Source organism: Nicotiana tabacum, chromosome 16, assembly GCF_000715075.1.
Source record: "Nicotiana tabacum cultivar K326 chromosome 16, ASM71507v2, whole genome shotgun sequence".
NCBI lineage: Eukaryota > Viridiplantae > Streptophyta > Magnoliopsida > Solanales > Solanaceae > Nicotiana > Nicotiana tabacum.
In genome coordinates, this window is record NC_134095.1 from 74,643,521 (window position 1) to 74,653,549 (window position 10,029).

Here is a 10,029-nt window from a genome sequence, read left to right on the forward strand (position 1 = left end):
AACAAATAATAATAACTTCAATTAAATGGTTGAATGTAACCTAAGAGTTTAAACCGATCAAATATCATATATAAGCCTGTGTACATACTCGTCATCTCATGTACACATCTTTTATATAATTCAAATAGTACAATCAAATCCAATCCTAAGGGGTAGTTTCCCACACAAAGTAGACAAGATACTTACTTCAAACAAGATAAATTAATTTATTAATAAGCCTTTCCCGTGCAAATCCAACTCGGACGGATCGAATCTAGTCAAAATAACTTAGAATCATAAATAAAAGTCACAAGAAGCAATTCGCGACCCCATTTATGGAAAACTACTAGGTTTGTTGTTGTTGTTATTGTTGTTGTTGATCTTTAATAAAAATTAAAGAGTCAACTTAAAAATTCAACCCCGAGCCCGCACCTCGGAACCTGGTCAAACTCACAAATTTCGAACACCTATTCAATTACGAGTCCAACTATACCAAACCCATCCAATTCCGAGCTCAAATTGACCTTCAAATCTTCATTTTATACTTTACGAAAGTTTTTACTAACATCCACAATCTCTCCAATTCAAATCACTATTTAAATGATAAAAACAAATATGGAATCATGAATAATGCATAAATCCGAGTAAAAAACACTTACCCTGAACCAAATCGTGAAACGTCCCTCCAAAATCGCCCGAAATCGAGCTCTACAACTCAAAATATGTTAAAATAGATCAAACCCTCGAAATAAAGTATTATCTGCCTCGATGTTAATCATCGCGAATGTGGGAACCACATCATGTTCGCAAAGACCAAAAATACGCTTCCCAAAAAAGGCCTTCGCATTCGCGTTCCCACATCATGAACGCGATGTAGCAAACCTCCAAGCCTTCACGAACGCGAAGCTCGATCACAAACGCGAAGAAGGGTGACTGTCCAGCTCCTTTAACCCTTCGTGAACACGCCCATCATGCTGTGAATGTGAAGAAAGAAACCAGACCTGATACATCAACAATTCAAGAACAAGGTGGAATGGACCCTAGCCCCTCAGAAATACACCCAAGGAACCGGGGACTCCCTGTAGACATGTGATTTTTGACCCTCCCCAAGATTTTACATATTTTAGCATGTAAATATTTAATTTAGGCCTAATATAGCTATTTCAACTAACTTTTACTCTTTTACTTTATTTTATTGTAAGAAAATGAAAATTGCCAATAAAAAAATAATAATTTCATTAATATTTTGTAGTCATTTTTAGTCTTGAAAAATACCAAAATAGTTTTGTTTTAACGATAAGTTTTATTTTAATAATTATATTACTTAAGTAGGATTAATTAGTAAATGATGTAGTATTTTTGGTCTTGTTTTAGAAGAAAGTGTACGAAACTTGGGGTTAATTTTGTTTGGTCTTAATTGAAAAGACCCAATTTTGGATAGCCCAAAACATTGAGCCCATACCTATTCCCCATTTGACCTAACATAATCCCTACCCCTATATAATAGTACCTAATCCCTACATAGACCTACAACAAAAACTCTAGACCTATCCGCCGTTACCCATGAAAAGGGAGCTCCGGTTCATCTTCTTCAAAGACAAAAGAGAAAAGATCCCTTCACCCCCATTTCAAAAGGATTAACGCCCAAAAACCAGAACTCACTCCCTCACTTCTCTGATTTTCCACATTAATAACAGAAGTCTCCTCTTCAAAAGAGGACACAACGCCTTTCCTTCAAATGGGTTGGCTGACCGAAAATATACATATGAGCACACAAATTCATGACCAATAGACCGTGGGAATGTAGAAATTTGATACAAGATTTGGAAAAATGCAAAAACAAAAAAAGAATAACAGAAAACTTTGAAAAAAAGAAGAAAAAATCCGGATTCTGTTGCTGATGCGTTGCGACTTTGCTGGACTTTTTGTTGATTTCGTTGCTTTCTTCTGTTAGCCTTCATTCAGGAGCTATTGTACTTCTGCTCTCCTCAAGCTAGGTAAGTTTTATGTAATTTTTTTTTTGAGTAAATAAAATCCTTGTTTTGATATTCTGAGTGGTTGTCAATGATTATAGTGTTAGCTTCTTATAGACCTCCAAGATAAGTTACATTATTTGTTTGGAAAAGATTTGAATTGAGATAGTGTATGCACACATGTTATCATGCTTTATACTTGATGGTTTGATTATCTGTGGATTGAAGAATATTTTCATTTTCTCATGTTAATTTTTACACATGATTTTAGAGCTCATAATATAGGGGATTGACTGTTTGTCTTAGTTTTGCCCCTCTTTTCGAATTATATTTTTTTGGTTTATGTTCAGTAATATTTACTGTGATGTGAACACTTTGGTTTGTATTCAGTATTATTTATTGTGATGTGAAGAGTATGCCGAGGCCGAGTATTTTTTTATATACAAGATGATTTGGTCAAATGTTGGAAGGCAAAAATGTATTTAATCTAACCTAACACTCTAGAAGTAGACATACAAAGTAAAATTTGCACCAGGTAATGGACATTTCGTAAAGCCAATGGTGTTCATATTAGTTAGGCTCTTAAAAGTAGATTTGAGGCGTGCCATATTAAGTAAGATATAGTTATGGCCCTCAAAAGCTTAGTTTGAATTCCCTTTAAAAATTTAAATTGAGGTGCGTCGTGCCAAATAAAATCTCAAAATGCATAGCCCTCACTTAATTAATTTTAATCCTTAGAAATTGAGGCGTGCCATTCACAATTGAATCACTTAAATATATGGCCCTCACATTAATATCAAATTAGTATATAATATTCCTTGAACTTTCGTAGTTTGCTTTAGGTGCGCTGTTTAAAAAATTATTTTCCTAAACTCGGGTGTGCATTTATGTAACCCAAATCCAAATCTCAACAACGCTAGATAAAATGTGTCGTGGACCACGGGTGCATTTATGTGATGTGGTTCAAGACATGTTTTAGATGACGTTGAGTCTTCCTAAAATTAATTAAAAGCGACTAATAAGTCAAAATTGCACCATAGGCTAAAACATGCACTAAAATCAAGTAAATAGGCCAATTATAACAATTGAGCGACCGTTCTAGAACCACGGAACTCGGGAATGCCTAACACCTTCTTCCGGGTTAACAGAATTCTTACCCGGATTTCTGTATTTGCGGACTGTAATACAGAGTCAATCTTTTCCTCGATTCGGGATTTAACCGGTGACTTGGGACACCATAAAATTATCCCAAGTAGCGACTCTGAATTTTAAATAAAATAATCCCGTTTCGATTGTCACTTTAATTGGAAAAACTCCCTTATATACTCCCTTCCAGGGGTGTAGGTAAAATGGAGGTGTGACAGCTCTGGCGACTCTGCTGGGGACAAGAACCCAGAATCTCTTGTTTAGGATTCAAGAATTCGAGCTTAGAATAATTATTATATTTGGCTTTATTTATTATCTGATTTTATTTACATGTTTGGGCCTAATGTGCTAAATGTTACTTTTTACCGCCTTGATATTATCTGAATTATATATATAAACTGCTACGAAACCCCTCTCTTATCTCTCCTGAAGAGTGCACGCTGGCGTGACTTCTTTCTGTTAGTGTCATATCCCAAATAGAACGAGGCTCGGTCAAGTTGCAAAGCCGGTTGATCTTTTGGTTATCGGTACGCAGCCCCCCTCGGCTCGAGTTGTCCGCTTGGGTAAGCCAAGTCTAGAACAATAAACCCAGGTTTTAAACCTAGTATAACAAAGTCTCATGCCGCATCCCTAGCAGGAACGCTTGTCTGCATCATGTGCATTTGATTTTGGAGACTCAACACAGGAGTTGGGTCTATCTAGGATAGGTGTACCCGAAATGAAAAGACCATCCTGATGCATTCTACTTTCTACTTGTGCATTTATTTGCTTCGGAATTGTATGTTGACCGGCTTCTAGAATAGGGAGAAAATAAAAAAAATGAATGAAAAAAAAAAAAGAAGAAGTGAGAGGTAGCTATTCCAAGTCCGAAACGCTGCCCGAATTTTCAAAAAAAGAGAGAGAAAGAAAATAAGTGATTGTTTTCAAAAGTCATGTTTCCCCTGTTCCGTCAAAACTGGGCAGAACTACGCGGGTCTGATTCTCACCGGATGTGAGATACGTAGGCAAACCTCATCGGTTCCGACCCCCAATTTTCAACAAATCCAAAAAATTCTTTTACTTGCTTCTTTAGAAAAGTTTTTCTTTCATACCCCAATTTTTAAAAAATACAAAAAATATTTTCTTTTAGTTGCTTCTCAAAAATAAAAAATACAAAAATATTTTCATTCTTCTTTCAAAATTGAAAAGAAAATAGAAAAATATTTTTTTAGAAGAATTTCTTTCTTAAATTCAAAAATAAAATTCCAAAAATATTTTCTTTCTTCTTTAGAAGTTTTTCAAAAAAAAAATCTTTCTTCTTTAGAAGTCTTTCTTTGCAAAAATGCTGAAGAAAAATCAAAATCAAAATATTCACTTTCTTCTTTATAAGTCTTTCTTTCGAAAAAATAAAAGAAAAAAGTCGAAAAAAGTTAGTTTATTTACTTTATTCATGATCTTCCTGAACTACGCAAGATCTGATTCATGTTCCCACATGATACGTAGGCAACCCACACCAGGTTCGATCGAATGGTATAAAAACAAAGGAAAAAGAAAAAGAAAAAAAGAAAAACAAAAAAAAAAGAGAAAGGAAAGAAACAAAAAAAAAAGAAAAAAGAAAGAGAGTGTTTATTCTAACATGCTTGTTGTTTTGAAATAAAAGCGAATCAAAGGTGGTTGGTTTGTTGGTTTGCAATGGCGAGTCCCAAAAACAATCCAAGAACCCTCAGAAATAAAAGCATCTTCTCAACCAATGGAACAAACACCACTGTTGTTGACCCAAAGTCACGAAAAGGCTAGTAGGCAAGTTGGCAGTGAAAATAAAAATGGAGGCAAATATGGGGTTGACTTTACCAGATTTGAGCAATAGGATATGGCCTGCTTGGGAATGATTTGATGATGGGGGAGACATGAGAATTCTTCCAAGTCCTTTAGTAAATTAATTGCTTTGAAATTTCCCATGTCGCCAGTCCTGAAATCCGACAACCAATATTGAGAATAAAATTCAAAATTTGAGTGCTGAATCAGAAAGAATAAAAAGGTTGAATGTCGTAGCAGTGCTGATGTGCAAATTTTTGGCTAAGATGTCATGTAGTAACTGGAAAGTCACTCCTCTTTTAGCCATGGTCGCTTATTTTGTCATCTTTTCTTCTTCTTTTTGTGTTATAGGACCCTGCCTTCCTTTATTCAAAAAAAAAAACCCAATCACTTTGTATCCATTTTGTGCATAGTTCTTTTCACGCTAGTTCTAGTGACATGACATGCATGTGAAATTTTTGGCCAGATCTTAAAAAATTGTTTAAGTTTGAGTTGGACAACTGAGGAAAAGGCATTTTTGAGGAAGAATAAAGAGTTGAAATACTTTGGAATTAAGGTCGAGTAAAATTCACCTTCAAATCATTGTGAAGATCGGGCTTGAGGATGTTTAATCCATTGAAGTTTGTTAGAAATTTTGACATTAAGGGACGGAAAGTGTCTTGTGACCACGACACACCAAAAGGACAGACATGTTCGTCAATGCTGTGATTGCGAAAGATATTATGTTTGGCGTTTTCGAGGCTGGCATGCCCTCTTTCTGCTATCGAAACACTTTATATCCTTCGCTACCCCTTTTGAGCCTGTGTTATTTTCTTTGACTACCTCTTTTGGGAATCAAGTTTAGAGTCAAGAGTCAAAAAGAAAATATACAAAAAAAAAGAAAAAGAAAAAAAAAAGAGAGAGAGAGTCCACGTTCCAAGAGTACAAACTGGGGCAATTCTTAGGAAGTTGAAGTGAAAAAAAAGAAGAAGAAGAAAAGAATTGTCAAAAGTTCATGCCCTCAAAAATAAAAGCTGGGGAAAGTTGTTTTGAAAATAAAAAGAAAAGAAAGAAAGAAAGAAAAAAAAGAGAAAAAAAGAAAGAAAAGAAAAGGAAAAAAGACAGAGGAACAGAAAGAAAGATGAAAAAATAGTTAGGTCAGATGTTTGAACTATGTTCGACCTAATTCCTTTAAAAAAGGATACGTAGACAGCCTCACGGTTTGGTCCAACCAAATAAGAATTCAAAAAAAAATTATACCAAAAAATCCCCAATAGCTGAAACTGGAGCAAAGATTTTATTTTATTTTTGAAAGAGTCGATTCCAAGAGTTGTAAGTCCACAACCCTCTTTACTTTGGATTTATTTTGAACCTTCCTGCCGTCCTTTCTTTTCAACCCTATCGAAAATCCTTCCAAATAAAGACCTCCCGATATGCCTTCAAGAATGCCAAGAGAAGCATGCAATGAGCAACGGTTGTCACATGACGTAGAACACCGTCGAGTTTCTCACAAAAAGGGAAAGAAAAGGAAAAGAAAAATAAGAGAGTCTTATTAGTGAAAACCCTTACGGGCACTGTAAGACGACGGTAAGCAAAGATGAATGAATGAGAGAGACTTGTTGGTGAAAACCCCTCGGGGAACCACTAGTCGAAAGTGAGTCGCGAAGCTGATGCAAAGAATTAGCACGAACAAGCCCGACTTCAAAGCTCATAAGAGTGGCAAATGGGAAGATTGGATTAGTTTGATAGATCAGGCCGTTGAGTCCAAAATGCATGGCATGACCATTAAGGCTAGTTATTGGAAAAAAAAAAGAAAACTCTTCCTTCTGTCCTTTCGACAGGGGGCATTTCTTATTAATATTGTTTCTTTATAGCATTGTGTCCTTCCCCCTGAGTCAGTTCTTGTCAAAACAAGCAAGAAAAGATTTCAAAATCTACTACCAACTTTTCAGTTGCGCAAAGTAAATTTGGCTAGTACACTCGGTTGTTACTGTCAATGTGCCTTGAGGATTCATGCAAAGGCTCCCCCAAAAGACTCTTGTCAGCCTATTTGGTGTAAGCAAAGATAACTTGTGATTCTCTCTGACAGACAAATTGCTCAAAAGAAAGAAGTCATTCAAGATATCAGAAAAGGTCATCTAAGAAAAGATCTGTAGTTCACATAATGTTGATTGAGCCAGAAATACAATGGTACCGGGTGTGAAACAATCAGGGTTGATGCAGAGCAAAAGTCTCTTGAAGTCGACTCAAGCTGATTGAGCAGAATCCAAGCTGCCCAAGACTCAAGGCCATAAACTGACCACCATTTTTAAAACTGACAAATTTTCCTTTGTATGAAACAGGAACAAAGCGGTGCAAGGAAAATGATTCAAAAAGAAAAAAAAAGAGAAGAAAAGAAAAGAAAAGAAGAGAAGAGCCGACAAAGGGAAGTTTCTCAAATATTTGCCTTTATTTGTCTTGTTATTGTGCATAAAATTCTGCCATGATCTTCACATTTTTTCCTCCTAGGATAAAAAGTCCTAGTCTTATGGATTTTTCTCACAATAAAAATCTTAGTCTGATAAATTTTTCTCCTAAGATAGAAAACCTAGTATGATGAATTTTCTCCTAGGATCAAAATCTTAGTCTGATAAATTTTTCTCCTTAGATAACAGAAAAATACCTAGTCTGATGAATTTTTTCCTAGGATCAAAATCTTAGTCTGATGAATCTTTCTCCTAAGATAGAAGACCTAGTTTGATGAACTTTCTCCTAGGATAGAAATCTTAGTCCGATGAATCTTTCTCCTAAGATAGAAGACCTAGTCTGATGAATTTTCTCCTAGGATCAAAATCTTAGTCAGATGAATCTTTCTCCTAAGATAGAAAACCTAGTCTGATGAACTTTCTCCTAGGATAAAAATCTTAGTCTGATGAATCTTTCTCTTAAGATACCAAAAAAAAAGAAGAAAAAGAAAAGAGACTTAGTCTGATGAATTTTTCTCATAAGATAGAAAACCTAGTCTGATGAACTTTCTCCTAGGATAAACGTCTTAGTCTGATAAATCTTTCTCCTAAGATAAGAAAACCTAGTTTGATGAATTTTCTCCTAGGATCAAAATCTTAGTCTGATGAATTTTTCTCCTAACATAGAAGACCAAGTTTGATGAACTTGCTCCTAGGATATAAATCTTAGTTTGATGAATCTTTCTCCTAAAATACCAAAAAAAAGAAACCTAGTCTAATGAATTTTCTCCTAGGATAGAAATCTTAGTCTGATGAATCTCTCTCCTAAGATAGAAAACATAGTCTGACGAATTTTTTCCTAGAATAATTTGAAAAAAAGAAAAAAAAAAAAGAGAAGGGGTCAATTTTAGTTTCTTGAGTTATCAATCATTAGTTTTCTCGAAATCAGGACCCTCCTGGATACTGTGATTTAACTTTTAAATTCATAGAATTCTTTTGGATAACAGGATTCGATTAACACTCACAGATGTTCCCAATATCAAACTGGGGCAGAAAAATTTCTTTTGTTTTGTCTGTTTTGTTTTAATCAGGCGCCCACCTGGAAAACAAGGGAAAATGGTTCAAGAACAAGGGAAAGCAGCTCAAGTTTCAAGAGGAATCAGTTCGAGTTTAGCAATCAGGCGCTCACCTGGAGAACAAGGGAAGACAGTTCAAGATTCAAGGGAAAGCAGTTTCAGAGGAAAGCATGTCAAGTTCAGCAATCAGGCATCCACCGGGAGAACAAGGGAAGATAGTTCAAGTTATAAGGGAAAACGATTCAAGTTTCAAAGGAAGACAGGTCAAGTTCAGCAATCAGACGCCCACCTGGAGAACAAGGGAAGACAACTCAAGTTTCAAGGGAAAACCGTTTTGAAGGAAGACAACTCAAGTTTCAAGGGAAAACAGTTTCAAAGGGAGACAGTTCAAGTTTCTAAGGGAAAATTGTTCAAGGTGTAAGGGAAAACATTTTCAAGTAACAAGAGAAGACGGTTCAAGTTCAGCAATCAGGCGCCCACCCGGAGAACAATTGAATTCACTTCAGAATGCAATTCAAGTCAGCAACAAAAGAATCTCGTGTCAAGAATGCGAGTCAACAGTTTGAGATGATCAACAGAAGTTAGTCACAATCCAGAATAAAAAGAAACAAAACAAAAAGAAAGGCAAGAAGTGAACTCAAAATGCAGAAGTTTATGAAAGATGTGAGATGCTCAAGACATGACTGAGGTCACAAGCATGGTGTGTCCGGTTTTGATCCGAAAAGTCGAAAAGAAAAGAACCAGCACCTATAGCTAACAAGCATCAAGATTCAGATCAGGGTCCGTATGAAGAACCAACCAAGACTCAGGATCAAGCTTCAGAAGACTCATATATATGAATCTTGTAACTCGTAGCTGAGAGGCTTAGTTAGTCTTTTTCATTTTTGATTTTGATGACATAATGGGACCGCGGACCGGAACCTCGACGGCACCTCACTCAACTCTCAACCTCGGTACTCCATCACCTCATTCACTTCTGAACTATACGTGGCCTGATTCCTTTAGCCAAGGATATGTAGGCAGCTCAGATACTAGGGCTCGGTCACATTCCCATTTTCTCTTAGTTTTGGTTTTTCTCTCCTCAAGCTAGGTAAGTTTTATGTAATTCATTTTTTTTGAGTAAATAATTCCTTGTTTTGATATTCTGAGTGGTTGTCAATGATTATAGTATTAGCTTCTTATAGACCTCCAAGATAGGTTACAGTATTTGTTTGGAAAAGATTTGAATTGAGATAGTGTATGAACACATGTTATCATACTTTATACTTGATGGTTTGATTAGATGTAGATTGAAGAATATTTTCATTTTCTCATGTTAATTTTTACACATGATTTCAGAGCTCATAATATAGGGGATTGACTGTTTGTCTTATTTTTGCCCCTCTTTTCGAATTACATTTTTTGGTTTATGTTCAGTAATATTTACTGTGATGTGAACACTTTGGTTTGTATTCAGTAGTATTTATTGTGATGTGAAGAGTATGCCGAGGCCGAGTATTTTTTTATATACAAGATGATTTGGTCAAATGTTGGAAGGCAAAAATGTATTTAATCTAACCTAACACTCTAGAAGCAGACATACAAAGTTAAATTTGCACCAGGTAATGGACATTTCGTAAAGCCAATGGTGTTCATATT

The 10,029-nt window shown here is 35.6% G+C and overlaps 1 long non-coding RNA gene across 1 annotated transcript; it reads left to right on the forward strand.

Annotated features, from left to right (window-relative positions):
- Positions 1-1,521: 1,521 nt before the first annotated feature.
- On the forward strand, positions 1,522-9,533 carry LOC142170710 (uncharacterized). The gene is made up of 2 exons (XR_012700101.1): positions 1,522-1,976; positions 7,214-9,533. It is a non-coding gene; the product is annotated as an uncharacterized LOC142170710 (long non-coding RNA).
- Positions 9,534-10,029: the final 496 nt, after the last annotated feature.